The sequence below is a fragment of the Panthera uncia genome (genome assembly GCF_023721935.1).
Source record: "Panthera uncia isolate 11264 chromosome C1 unlocalized genomic scaffold, Puncia_PCG_1.0 HiC_scaffold_4, whole genome shotgun sequence".
Lineage (NCBI taxonomy): Eukaryota > Metazoa > Chordata > Mammalia > Carnivora > Felidae > Panthera > Panthera uncia.
In genome coordinates, this window is record NW_026057585.1 from 37,231,611 (window position 1) to 37,245,946 (window position 14,336).

The window sequence follows — 14,336 nt, forward strand, 5'->3', positions numbered from 1 at the left end:
ATAGGAATGCCTTGTGTAAAAAGAGACACAAAAGAATGAGTAGTTATCTTAATAATACAAATTGAATAAATTAATGTTGGAGCAGAGAAGATATATAGAGTTAATATTTCTCCAAAAGGTCAACAAAGGGAAAACACTGTCATTCTGAAAACAAAGTGCTACATAATTGTTCTAAAAGGTATGGATGTTTTTATTATCTAGTTTTAATGTTGCATCCCATAAAAACCATTATCTGTGTTTTCCTTATGTTGTTCTTGCTCATCTAGAAAGATGCACCAGAACAGACTTCTCACAGAAATTACTATGTATATATCTTGAACTATTTCTTAATATGAAGCACCATATGAAGGATCTTAAGTCTCTGAGGCAGAACATTTTTAGAGCTGAGGACACTAGGCTACTAGCGTTGAACTGCTGTTTTCCATCTCACAGCGGTGCTCTCTATACAAGTCTAAGAGTAGCAACTTGTTGCCCTGTACTTAAGTGTGAGGGAGGCAAACACATTTGCAGGAAGCATCAGGTAAGGAGGAGGTACAGAGAAGGCCAACACATAAACTATGCTGGCCAAACAGTATAATATTCTTTCTTCCCTGATTATCCAAACCGGAAGTGATCTTTGTCTCCTTTCCCTATGGCAGGAATGGTCTATATAACTAATATTCTACTTTGTGTCATCTCTTGTATAATTCACATTTTAGTTTTTATTTAACTTGGTAAGTATGTTCCATGTTTAGAATTAAGTGATAAACTCGTTATGTTTTGTTTACATTCTTTTGCAGACAACCCCTAAGAGTGCCGGGCACTTATTTGTATCAGGTCTTATTTCTAGGACACTAGTCTTCCCTCTCCAGTTAGATGTTGTTAAGTTTCTTTTAAATCCACCAGAATGCCCAGTCTTGTTTACAGCAACAAGTACTCACTCAATAAATACTTTCTAAATTAGAATTCTCACTCTTCTATTTTTTTATTCAGGTTTTTTTTCCTTTTAATCAAAGGGACAACTCAAAATGTCCTGTTGATACATACTAGTTGTCATTTCTTTAATAAAAACTGTGGAAATTTTGTACAGATGTTTACCTAACTGTTCTGAAAGACAAGAGATGAAAAACAATAAAGGCAAAAAGCTGGAACCACAGACTCATGGGATACTCTTAGCAGTAGAGCAGGTGTGGAAGGCTAAAAACAATCCTTAATACCTATAATCTGAATATAAATAATTGAATTCATTAGAGACTCTATAAAGAGGTGGATACTTTGTGGTTCATACACTCTCAAAATTAATGGAGTCTCACCTGACTGATAAATAATATGGCAAATTTCACTGGCTTACTTACGATAAATCAGAACTAATCTTTAATCATGACAAAATATTCATAATCTAATCCTTTTATCAAATTGACTATCACTGCAGGAGTCTCATGTGTTTGCACAATTAAAAACCCCGTGTTAGCTGTATATAATAAGGCATTACATTCGATGCAAATCCTTTTCTATTGAAATAAGTGCCAAGCTGACAGCAGGAAGTAGCTGATAAGAAAGCAACAAGGCATTGCTCTTGGCATTCTTGATAACTGAACACCTACCTACTCATAAGCATTCAGTATTCAGCATATTAACCCAAAGTGCTCTTTTTCTAAAAAAGCACAGATCAAGGGAAGTGTCCTCTTACTGCAATTCAGTCTCAAGGGCAAGAAATTATCTATAAATAGATAGATGACAGATAAAGAGAGATAGAGAAATAAATAAATAGGAAGGAAGGGAGGGAGGGAGGGAGGGAGGGAGGAAGGACACGATAATTTAATATCCACCTGTGATTCTGGCACTAGAAACAGCAATATAAGACATCATATGCTATTACATTCTAGGTGTAGAAATACCTACAATTTTGAAAGCATAGTAATACCCTAAATAAACCAGACCAAATAATATCTATGCAAAAGAAAATGAAGAAGTGGATGTGAAATTGTGTATTACAGTTCTCTGCTATAAAAAAATGAAGTCGTCGTTTCAGAATTAATACAAAGGACCTGAAGCCCTAGTGTCATTTGCCATATTCACATTACAGGGTTAAAAATGTATTTTTTAAATACATGGTATAGAACTATTCCATATTTTGAGAAACGTAAAGAACACAATCTTTGAAAGATCCTTTCTTCCTTAGCCTAAGTACAAGGGGAGAATTAAGAATGTCCAAAAGGAAGAAGCAAGCTGGTAAGATGCTTCAGAGTATAAAAGTTTGAGAGGGTGAGGTCAGAAGTTGAATAACTCCCTAAACAGAGCTACTCAGTATTCCCTCAACATATAGTGTATCTTCCCACCTCAGGATATTGCTCATCACTTTCCCTTCTCCATCAGGTTTTGAAAGTTTATTGTGCTGAGAGATTTGGTATCATACTTATTTCTGTACACATCTCATCTTCTTCACCAGACTACATCTTTGAGGGGTTCACGCTCAGTTTAAGAATCCCCGAAATATGTGCAGTGCCTAATGCTGTGTCTTAGTCTAAAATTTATTAATTCTATAAACATCAGTCTGTAGGCTTGCAAGTATATATTCTTACCGGTTGTTCATAAATACCTTTACAATGTTTGGCACATTAGCTTGTACATCCTGCAGCTCAGTAATTATTTGGGAGCATAAATCGATGAATGAAAGATAAAATACAATTTTCAGAAGTCAAGCAGAGTTCCATACCCATAGGACAGAAACCAAATTAAAACGTTTCTGATTTACATGGTTTGTGTAAGTTTTTAAAAACTACAATGAAGGCAGGGCCTTCCATTCCATGTTATATTCCTAGCCGGAATTAGCTTCCTATCAGTAACTTGTCTGAAAGGCTCAGTTCGTTGTGACCTATAAACTGTTAGACTCAAGAGCTTTAAAATACCGCTAACACCATGTACAGGCTGGGGAGTACAGGGCTGTGTGTTGTGAAGCAGCAAAGCCACTCCGCTGAAAGCTGACATGCAGTCTTGGGCCACAGATATAAACAGGGTAAGCATATTAAATAATGGATGCCTAGGAAAACATCTTTATCACTGCAGACGAAAGGCACAAGGTACACCTTATTACTTCATGCATATTAAGATCTATTAAGCTAATCTAAGTTTTTTACATGTCTTATAACAGTTAGATAAACAGGATATCTTAATTTAATAAACTGTATTTGAGGTTGCATAATTTACAGTGTTAGAATTATTTTTATTTGCAAAAAAGTATTCTAATCCTTAAAATACTACACTCAACGCATAACATTACATATTTTGTTAGGAATCACAATTTATTAAGTGTATTTGATATATCATCATTAAGAAAAGAAACACGAGAAGAGCTTTGCGACTGCTCTTATCTTTGGCCCTTCAACTTTCCATTTCAACAACCTCGTTAAGGTCAAAGTGTCATGAGAATGCCCACTTTTAAATCTCTACAGTCTGGGCAAGGCAGAATCTTTTGGGTTCAATCAGGAGTGCTTTCTTTTTGTATTCAGCTAAAAAGCGTAATAGCACCACAAAGGTCGGCATATTACCTTTATTAAAGAAAAAGGATCACATGACAAAGATAAAATGCCACTTGTAGACTTGAATTGGGCAATTGGGGGGAGTGGTTAAAACTACTTTAATGTTTAGTTGCCAGATTCCTACAATGTATGTAACCAGTACCACTGACAGGACTTGTTATATTTATCATCAGTACCTTTCTCAGGTTGGGTAACATGGGAAGCAGAATTTGAGGCAGAGATCTCTGGGAGGCTCACAGCTCTTAGAACTATCAGGGAAGCGGGACTGGGGAGAAGTCTAATGCAGTTGCAACAAAGGCCCCTCAAATTCCTCAGGGAGGGAGCTCTGGAATTGGGAGGGCCCTTCGGAGCTGTGTCAAAATGAAGCAAAAGATGAGGAGGCAAAGCCTTTGTACTTTGGCATTCGGTGAGGGCTGCCTCTGGGGAGAAGGGTTTAAGATCCCTTCAGCCCGCGGTCCTGGGCGGGGACTCACAGAGAGCCCATCAGCAGGCAACAGCCTTGGCAGCTGAGGGAAAGAGTCCCTGATCCTGAATGGGGAATCCGAGGGCACACCACGACAGCCACTACAACACTGTACTTGTACAGAGTTTAATGAATTGTTTTCAAAAACAGTTCTTTTAACGTTACTTCTCATTTTCACAGATTTTATTGTATTGCATCTTCTTGTACACACTGACATGTCAATCCTGTTTACTAAGCGATATTCAAAGGGTTTCCTATAGAGCAATGAACCTTAACAGGCAGCTTTTAATTGGCCCACATAGGCAACCGCATTACTATTAATTCCACAGCTACGGCATAAAATAAAACCATTGCTTCTCAAACTCTAGAGCAATTAGACCTCTCGGCTATTTGGCTAACTATGCTTCATGATACCCAATGCAGTTAATTATATTTTTTGATGTTAATAGTCTCTGTCAGTCTCAAGCATAGCTTCTCTTTGATGAATATTTAAATTATATTTGAATAAAAAATAATCTTGGTTACATTTCATATTCAGTAATCATCACAGCTTAATAAAGGTCTACTCGTCAAGGGTGGAAATAAATGGCAATGCACATATAAAGGTCTCAAATCAACTTATCAGATAATGTATTTGTAATGACCATTATCTATCTTTCTGTCTAACATACCTGTTTATTTACATTTCCAAAGGGTAGAGTCTCATTCACCTAACAACCCACAAATAGATTTCAAAAGTTACTTATAAACATTCTTTTAAATTATATATACAGAATCCCATGAATTAACAATGAGAACATCTTAGGACTGGGTCATAAGATAATTTAATGTATGAAAAAAAATACCAAATTATAACATGTCCTAGAAAAATTGGCATACTTTCCCTTGCCTCCTCTTGATGCATTGTTTTGGAAAATTCCAAGAGTAGTAAGAAAAAAAAAATGTTTGATTTACTAAAAGACTTTTTGATTACGGATCTTATGGACCTGAAATCATTACTAAAGAAAAGTAACTTAAAAGTCATATTTTTCCTCCATAAGATTCTTGGCTGCGATAGGAGTCTGGGGTGAGGGTGCAGGAAACTTCCAAATACAGGGAGTGGGGAAAATGGAAAAAAAGTGTAAAAGCAAAGCCCATTAGTATCATTTCTTAAAAATTTGTTTAAACCTTACTCAACTTAAAATTCCCTTAGTTTAAGACTCATAAATATGGAGAACAAACTGAGGGTTGCTGGTGGGGTTGTGGGAGGGGGGGATGGGCTAAATGGGTAAGGGGCATTAAGGAATCTAGTCCTGAAATTATTGCTTCACTATATACTAACTAATTTGGATGTAAATTTTAAAATATAAAAAATAAAGTTAAATTACAAAAAAAAAAAAAAAATGACTGAGTCATCAAGAAGTTACTTTTAGAACTTCAGATCTATCATTTGTAACATGTTTTGAGAATTAAATAAGATGTTTTGGAAAGTGCCTAAAAAAAAAATTCCCTTAGTTTAGGGGTGCCTGGGTGGCTCAGTCGGTTAAGCATCCGACTTCAGCTCAGGTCATGATCTCTTGGTCCATGAGTTTGGGCCCCGCATTGAGCTCTGTGCTGACAGCTCAGAGCCTGGAGCCTGCTTCAGATTCTGTGTCTCCCTCTCTCTGCCCCTTCCCCAGCTCACACTCTGTCTCTCTCTCTCTCTCTCTCTCTCTCTCTCAAAAATAAATTAAAATTAAAAAAATTAAAAAAAATTCCCTTAGTTTAGCCTACATCATAACAGAAAGGTTTTAAACAAAGTATTTACTTAACATAAACTATCAGAATGTTTTTAAATCTTAAATCTTTTATTTAATGAATAAATTAATGTTTTGTTATCTATTTAATTAATGCCCCTTAATAAATTTACTTGTTAAATTTTTAATTTTTCACATTCTCATCCCAAATTCTAAATCTTTAGAATACAATGGAGACACAATGAAAAAAATAAAAATAAAAATAAAAAAAGATACGATGAAACGTCCTGAAGTATATAGATCAACTTATGACTGTCGAGTAGAGGACTGACAATTTCTCAAACTCATCACATTATAAATAAAAATGGTAAGGGCAGATTAAAATTTTGTGAGGTCCAAAGCTTATAAAATTTAAAGGTACCACTTTAAGGGGAATAAAAACCAGAAAAATTTCAAGTGGAAAATAAGGTGCCAAAGTGAATAGTTATTTAGAAAAAAAGAAAAGAAATCACAATAAACAACACATTTGTAAAAGCCAACACAACAAAATCCAGAAAACTGAAATACCATTTTAATAAATTAATTGCTGGCATTCCTTCATATTTTGTTTAATATTTTTTCACCACAAATCCTACCATTGTCTCGTATATAACAATTTCATACTGTCACTTTCTATAGTTTTGGTTTTCCTCTAGAACAGCTACTCAAAATTTATTATTTACTACTGATGGTCACCATACACAAAGTACACGCCTACAACGTCACAGATGCTCATGCCTGTTGAACTCCTACAGCCCGTGTCCCACAAACACAGCTATTCTGGTAAATTCTATTTTATATGATACTCACTAAAAGAGGGGAACAGCATGTTGCTTTTATAATTGTAAGTACCACATCTGACTTGTTGTCTATATACTCCCTCCAGAATACAAGGGAGAGAACTTCTGCTTTGATTCGTTATATATGAAAAACAAATCCCCCACTTACTGTTTTTTACACATTTAATGACTGAAAAGGTTTTCCACAGAGTAGCTTCTGGCTCCATTCACTTCAAACATTATTTTTCCTCCACTTGCCACATATTTCAGGTGCCACAGGACACATTCAAATTGTAATATGACATCTGGCCTTGCACATTTATGTCACAATCAGTAAGGCAATATAATGAATAATAGGAGCAATTCTAGAGGCCATTTCTTCACCAGAATAGCCAGCAATAACTAAACTGTACACGAGTGTCTGCAAACCACATAAAAATACACCACTAAACCCAAACTGAATTTATCACCACCAGAACCTCTACTTAACAGAATCCCACTAGCTCTTGGCTACTCCTAAGTGACCATAAATGAGGGGAAGTGTAACAGAGAAGTCAGAGAATGAAATCAAAACCTTAAGATTGTGTTTAAATATCATACTTCAGCCAACTTTACAAAAACATATGACCCTGTGAGCATACCGCTAGGGGTTCTAACAATGACTTGGAAGAGCTTGTGCAAGTGAAGGGCTCTGATGTTTAAGATTCATTAACTTCATGGTGAATCCACTTTTAGACAGAGTAGTATTTTCACACATTACAGGTGAGTTCAATAACAATGATGGATCTCTGGTCTGTAAAACTGAACAGAAAGACCACTGCCATAATCTCAAGACAACCTACACAGAGTGACGATCACTTCAGATATTCTCTTTAAGGCAATGGGGAGTGTGCTTAGGTGAGTTCTAAAACTATGTTGGTGTTGGTTGCATATGACATTTGAACAACTACTGGGAGAACGGTGACATGCATTGGTTAAATGATACACTTGATTGTTATGTGCAACAAATATCAAGATCACAGAATCACTCACTTTGTATTTCTTCCAAACCTGACTTTTCCTAGAAACATCAGAGATATTAGGTCTAAATCTAATTGTGGAATAGCAAACAGCATCACCAACTGTAACTAATTGCTTTATTTCAAGAAAATACATAGCAAAGTAAAAATAGGTCTTTAAGAACTGTAGGACAAATAAATATGTAATGCTATCAGAAACCTAATTAACCACAATAATTTTCTTAGGCAAAGTACAAAGTCGTGTATCGATACTGGTGTTTTTGTTACTGCTGCTCTTGTGAATTTGGTCTAGGTTCAGTTTCATTATGTGATATATAGAAAAATCAGCAACGCCACAATTAACGACAGCTTAGCTGTATTTTTGTCTTCATTTGATAAGTCAATAGAATATATTATAAGCGATACTGATTCACAACTGCTACCTGCTTTTGAGAGGCAAAGCAGGGCTCCTAAACTGTTAGTAAGAAAATAAAGTAAGGATTTGGACTATAACAGTGACTAAGGATTTTTTTTCCCTCTACCCAATAACACACAGGATTTTTTTTTTTTTTTTTTTTTTACTGACCAAGAAATCTCAATAAAATAAAAAGGATTGTTAGGCTGGAAAATTATCAATTTCACTCAAAATTACATTTTGTTATTATTTATTACATAATAAAAATGCATTAAGTAATAAACAGTATATTTTCAGACACTAAAATTATTCCAAAGCTTCAACAAATACATTTAATTTCCTGGCAATAAACATGCTGATAAGACGCTGCACTGCATACAAAAAGGAATTACAAATTCTTAAGTGAAGTTACAAATCATAATTTGTTCATTTTTTATAGTGGTAGAAAAAATGTGCAATATATTACATTTCACTAGCATTTGGCTATGAGCTTTCGGTGGGGAGTGGGGAGAGAAAGCCAAATACAGAGAAAACATAGTGACTATGTCTTGATTTGAAAATCTAATAAATTTCGTTTCTCTTCTCTATAACTGTGATTAACTATTTTTATTTGTTCAAAATTTAAAAGGATGCTTGTAAGTTATATTTATACACAACACTAGTAGTATGCCATCAAGGAGCAGCTACATACTAAAAAGAAGTCACACTTAGGTACAAAACAAAACTCAAATGGGTATTTGAAACTAGTCTTATATAAGCAGATACAGTGTGCTTTCAGTTATTTAACACTGATTATCTAGTACATTTAGGTAATATAAGTCTAAATTGGACTTTGTTTCTGTCAGTTAACACAATTAATGTTTAAGTTGACTTTGTAAATAGAAACCAGTATTATAGTGTGAAGCAGGGTATGTTCTAAGTGAGAAAAAACTACAAGGTAGATGACAATATATGTACTATTAAAATATCACTGTAATCTCATCCGAAATAGCTTTCAAATAAGAAAGCTGGAGTAAATGATACTCAAGGTTATGAAAGGGATTATGAACAGAGTATTTACAATAATATTAAAATCTGTATGTCAAATCAATGTTTACATTTGCTTTTCTTTCTTCACCTCTCCACTTTGGTTTCAAAAATAAAGATAACTTCTAAAAATAAAAACCAGGGGTGCCTGGGTGGCTCATTTGGTTAAGCGTCCCACTCTTGGTTTCGGCTCAGGTCATGATCTCATGGTCGTGAGTTCAAGTCCCAAGTCAGTCTGTCCCACCCCTGCTCGTGCTCTCTCTCTCTGAAAATAAATAAATAAACTTAAAAAAATAATAAAAATAATAACTGAACCAAAATCACTAGAGTTGAAATGAGATAGGTTTTTCCTTTTAAAAATCTAACTTCTCTTTCCCTCATCCGCCCAGTATCTCTCCAAAACCAAAATCAAATTCAGACTTTTAAGGTATTATTCAAACCTCTTAATTCTTAGGAAACACTGAAGATCAGTAATGTTTTGTTCATAGGGAAAATCGTCCTAGCTTCCTTGACCAAAAGACATATTATAAAAGGTTAACAACCCACATATTAACCGTAAGTACCAGAGAAAACTGTTAATTCACACTTATTCTCTTAGTACTCATTATCTAGTAGAATTGTTTACTAATTTTCATTTTAAAAGGAGAAACAGAGAACCCTGTAGAGCAGAATCTTTGATGTGACACTGTTTCTTTCTTCTACATTTGATAACCAGGGTTGTAAGGGATATTTATTTGTCTTCTAAGCCATTTTACAATTTATTAGTCTTTCTTGCATAGTAAATGTGAATGTTTAATATGTTTCATGTTTATTACTGCCACTAGTCTCCTCTTCCTATAATGAATGCTTTGGTTTAAATGCCCATCGGTAAGTGACATGCAAAGTATGTGTCCAATTAGATATACCAATTAGAGCTTTAATGGTTATTTATTACTATACTCAGGTTCAAGAGTCTATACTAGTAACCTCCCAATCCTTGGCCAAAGAGAGGTGCTTGTGATTCCATTAGCTGTCTTAAAACAACTCGGCCAAAAGTGAAGAATTCGTGGAAATCCATCACCTAACAGAAAATAACTTAAGTATAATGCACACAGATGATGAGTTAGTAGCATCTGAGTTATTCATTTTTCCCCAGATACATTTCATCTTAATGGACAAAAGGCTGATAAATCTGACACCACAGATAGATAAAAGCACTTGGGATAAGCAGCATAAAGGTAAGAACATAGTTCTTCAGAAATGGCAGGCTTAAATTCTATGAGAATGAATACGTTCAATGAATAAACAGACTAAGCAAAAGTATCCCTGACCAGTAAGTATTTACAATAATGCAAGAATAAAATACACGAACCCCCAAAATTATAAAATTATAAATTATAAAATTAAAATTATAAATTATAAAATATCAAATTAGGTGAAAAAGCAGATTTGGCTAATTTTTTTTCTTCTAAAAAAGTGCCGTTAATAAGGATGGGATATGAATATCTTAGAAAAACAGGTTTTAAGTATATTGTTACCTGTAAAGAGAGATCAGGAGATAAAAAAAATAATTAAATAAACTCTTTCTATAAGAAAGCTCTGACTTGGATACAAAGCTTCTTTATGAAGACCGAATGATCAATATAAAAGTTGAGAGGGCGGTATGTCAAGGAGAGGATATCCACACTGAAATCTATAATCATGAAGTCTGCCAGAGGACACTAGCAGAATTGTGACTGCATTTTGGTGGATTTTCTTGGTAAATTCTGAGAAGCTTCCAATATTCATCAGTTGTCATAGGAAGGTTTTGTATGACTATGTGTATATATCTTTTAAATATTTTATACACAATATCTTATCAGTATAGTTGAAAATAACAGAAGTGGATTTTTAAAGTCTAGCTAGCAGAATTAATGGGATTAGTTATTAATTATTATTTAATAATAAATTTTCATGTCATGAAGATATTAATGAGATTCTAGGTATTAAACGAATTAAAGTTTCAGCCCTTATAGCAAATAATTCAACCTTTTAAAGTGAAAAAGGCATATCATGTTGCCACTTCTCAAGGATATTTTTTAAATCAGTGAGGAGAATATATGTGCTGTCGTGTAAACAAAATGTACTGAATGCAATGACAGTTGATTCCGGATGTAAAGAAACAGAGCCTGGGGCGCCTGGGTGGCGCAGTCGGTTAAGCGTCCGACTTCAGCCAGGTCACGATCTCGCGGTCCGTGAGTTCGAGCCCCGCGTCAGGCTCTGGGCTGATGGCTCGGAGCCTGGAGCCTGTTTCCGATTCTGTGTCTCCCTCTCTCTCTGCCCCTCCCCGTTCATGCTCTGTCTCTCTCTGTCCCAAAAATAAATAAAAAAAAAAAACGTTGAAAAAAAAGAAACAGAGCCAAAATATGATGAGTCCCAAGTTCCTCAGCAGTCTAACAATGTTATTCAATAACTCTTTTAAACAATCACGTATGTCCCCACCACCCACCCCCAAAGAAAGTCTATGTGCCTTGACTAGTAGTAAGAATGAAAGGTGGAAAGGCAGAGGGAGAGATCCTCATGCTTACTCCTAACTAAGGCAGGCATGGTCCTTTCCATGGAGTCTTACTTCTAACGGCACGCTGTGAATACGCACTAAATTTCCAGACTCACTCTACATCTGCTGTAATGTAATGAGTCATGGAAAAGAAACTGTCACTACTTGAGCTGCTGTTGGGTTGACATGTTAAGTAAAACGTGATTATGCTTGTAAAGAGTTGGGTGGGACACTGATAGGTTGACAAAAGAGAAATTCAAGGATGGAAAAGTAACTGAATGGGATGTAGGACAGGAACAAATTGATCTGGTTCCTATATATTTGAGCTTACTTCCATCATCCCAACCCTTGTTGGAAAAGATCTAGGCTCTGAAATAAGTTTTGTCACCTACTGACTTAGCTTAATTTAATGAAACTGTACCCAAGTTCTAGAAGCTAGATTTTTTTTCCTTTTAAGACGTAAGTCCCTGAATAGTGTACTTACTTTATAAATCTAGGCCATGTATTTATTCATTGTTGGTTCTGTGACTAGGGAAATACTTAATTCTTCTGGTCTAGGCAAGACTGAATTCTATTTTCTTGATATCTATTCTGAAACTCTATCATGAAAAGCCTAAATGTTCTTTTATTTGGGCTATCTAGACAGAACAAAACCTTCAATATCAACAAGGAAAAAAGTGTACATCTTTTATACTTCACTATTATTTTACTATTACGACCGCTATTTACTATTGGCTTTATGAGACATTATCTTTCTGTGCCTGTCCTGGTTTCCTTGATGGCAACTTTACCTCTGTCCCTTATATTCAGGTGTTCTCTAGAGTTTTTGCATGCTCAAACTACATAATGTCTGTGAATGATATCACCTATTCACCAGCAAATTTAACTTTACATTAATGTTTGCTTCATCTATATGTTCCTTCACCACTCTTGTGAGCACCAAATCTATATAAGCAATCGCTTGCTGAACCATTTATTTATAGGCAAACCCGTTCCCAAATAAACTGATATGAGTAGTATAACTACCAAAAATACACTGAATTTTATTTAATAACCGTGCACTCTTTTTCTCTCAAAATAAATAAACTTTAAAAAAAACCCAGAAACGTAACATAGTTTTGCTATGAGGTTCTAGCCAGTTGCTATCTATATGTGGGCTAAAATTTTGGCCAGAAGCTTTAAAGGAACAAGCTAGTTCTCCACTTGTAGGACAGTCCTTTTTTGTCTTAGTCAATTTCAATACAAAAACAGCTTATTTTCGAGTCAATGGCAAAAATATACCTTTCCTACCATAGGGAAAACCTGAGGCATGTATTCTATCTTGAGAGGAATACATTATTACCTTTAGAACCTCTTTGTATTTATTGACAGAAGAACACTGGTGCATATCTGCTAGTATGAATTAACTCTGTAACTCATACTCTACATGTAAAACTTCACCTACCCATGCATGTTACCCTAACATTAAATATTGGAGGAGGGGAGTGGGAAGTACACATTTACTTTCAGATCTCTAAACCAAAGTGCTACAAAACTTAAGGGGATATTATAAAGCATAGCGAACGACAGCAATCTACCTTAATCAGAATGGTCAGGCTCTCAGAGAGAAGAACTTGAACAAAGGGATAGTCATAAATGACACTACAAGAGGATCTCAGATACAATTTAGCACATCACTTTAAGACACTAACTAGATTGTCCCTAAGTGCTGCAAAAACCCGACATTGTTAGCAAACTCTAATTTACTTATTCATCAAATACTTCAGAGTTGTAGTAAGGTTTTTTTTTTTTTGTTTCTTTTTTGCTTTAATGAAATCAAAGTGCTAAAACTATTGCACATTTTTTACTCTTTAACAAATTTTTTTTAAATTTATTTATTTATTTTGAGATGGGTGGGAGTAGGGGCAGAAAGAGAGGAGAGAGACAGAATCCCGAGCAGACTCTACACTGTCAGTGCAAAGCCCAGTGTGGGGCTCGAACCTACGAAAAACGAAATCATGATCTGAGCCAATATCAAGAGTCAGATGCTTAACCTACTGAGCCACCGAGGCACCCCTTGCACATTTTTTTTAAGGAACCTCACTATATTATCTTCAAAGAGTGCTAAAAATACTCTCTCTAATGGTGATTATTTTATAGAGTATTAAAATCATTTTAGGGAAGAAGCTCTTTTCTCACTTTTTAGGGTGAGCCATTTGGTGTACTTATAAGACAAGTGTACTATCACTTTCTGACAGAGCCTTGGTTTCACACTTTTAAATGAACAGGAAATAGAAAATGAAGAATCAGTAACAATTATTAATACTTTACCACCACCACAGTCAGAATTACAAGTGTATTTATTTACTTGATTCTTAACTGTTGAAGTGATGACAGTAAGGAAAGGGGACAAACATATATTAATGGTATTGATAATTGTGTTTATCTCCATCACAGTGTTTTAGAAATTCAATAGAAAACATCAAGTGCTTTTATTTGAGCTTTCAAAAGAGAAGTTTTTTTCTTAAAGCCAAAAAAATGCCTTTTCCTACATTATTGAATATCACATTTTCTGACAATTATAAATAGATAATTTGCCAAATTATTAGGAGTATGGTAAAAATAAATCTTACTTCATTTGTGAATACTGAAAATTATTTTTCAATTAAAAAAAAACAGGGATATACTTAAATAAAATGGGCTGCCTGTCTGGAGCATGAGACTCTGCTCTTGGGGCCAAGAGTTCAAACCCTACACTTACTTAAAAAATAAGATATTCAATAATTATTCATTAATAATTCAGCTGCAAAAATATTATCTACATATTTTCTTCCAGCTATTTTAAACTATGTACCAGTCAAATATGGCAGACTTCCTTAAAGGTTTATA

At 34.8% G+C, this 14,336-nt stretch overlaps 1 protein-coding gene and 1 long non-coding RNA gene across 11 annotated transcripts in view; one reads left to right on the plus strand and one right to left on the minus strand.

Annotated features, from left to right (window-relative positions):
• ADGRL2 (adhesion G protein-coupled receptor L2) overlaps positions 1-14,336 on the minus strand; it is a 189,009-nt gene that overhangs the window by 66,719 nt on the left and 107,954 nt on the right. The window lies entirely within an intron of this gene.
• The window catches only part of LOC125912464 (uncharacterized), a 73,753-nt gene that overhangs the window by 16,515 nt on the left and 42,902 nt on the right, over positions 1-14,336 (plus strand). For all 3 annotated transcript variants that reach the window (XR_007454747.1, XR_007454748.1, XR_007454749.1), the window contains exon 3: positions 10,089-10,170. This is a non-coding gene — a long non-coding RNA (uncharacterized LOC125912464). The remainder of the gene's footprint in view (positions 1-10,088; positions 10,171-14,336) is intronic.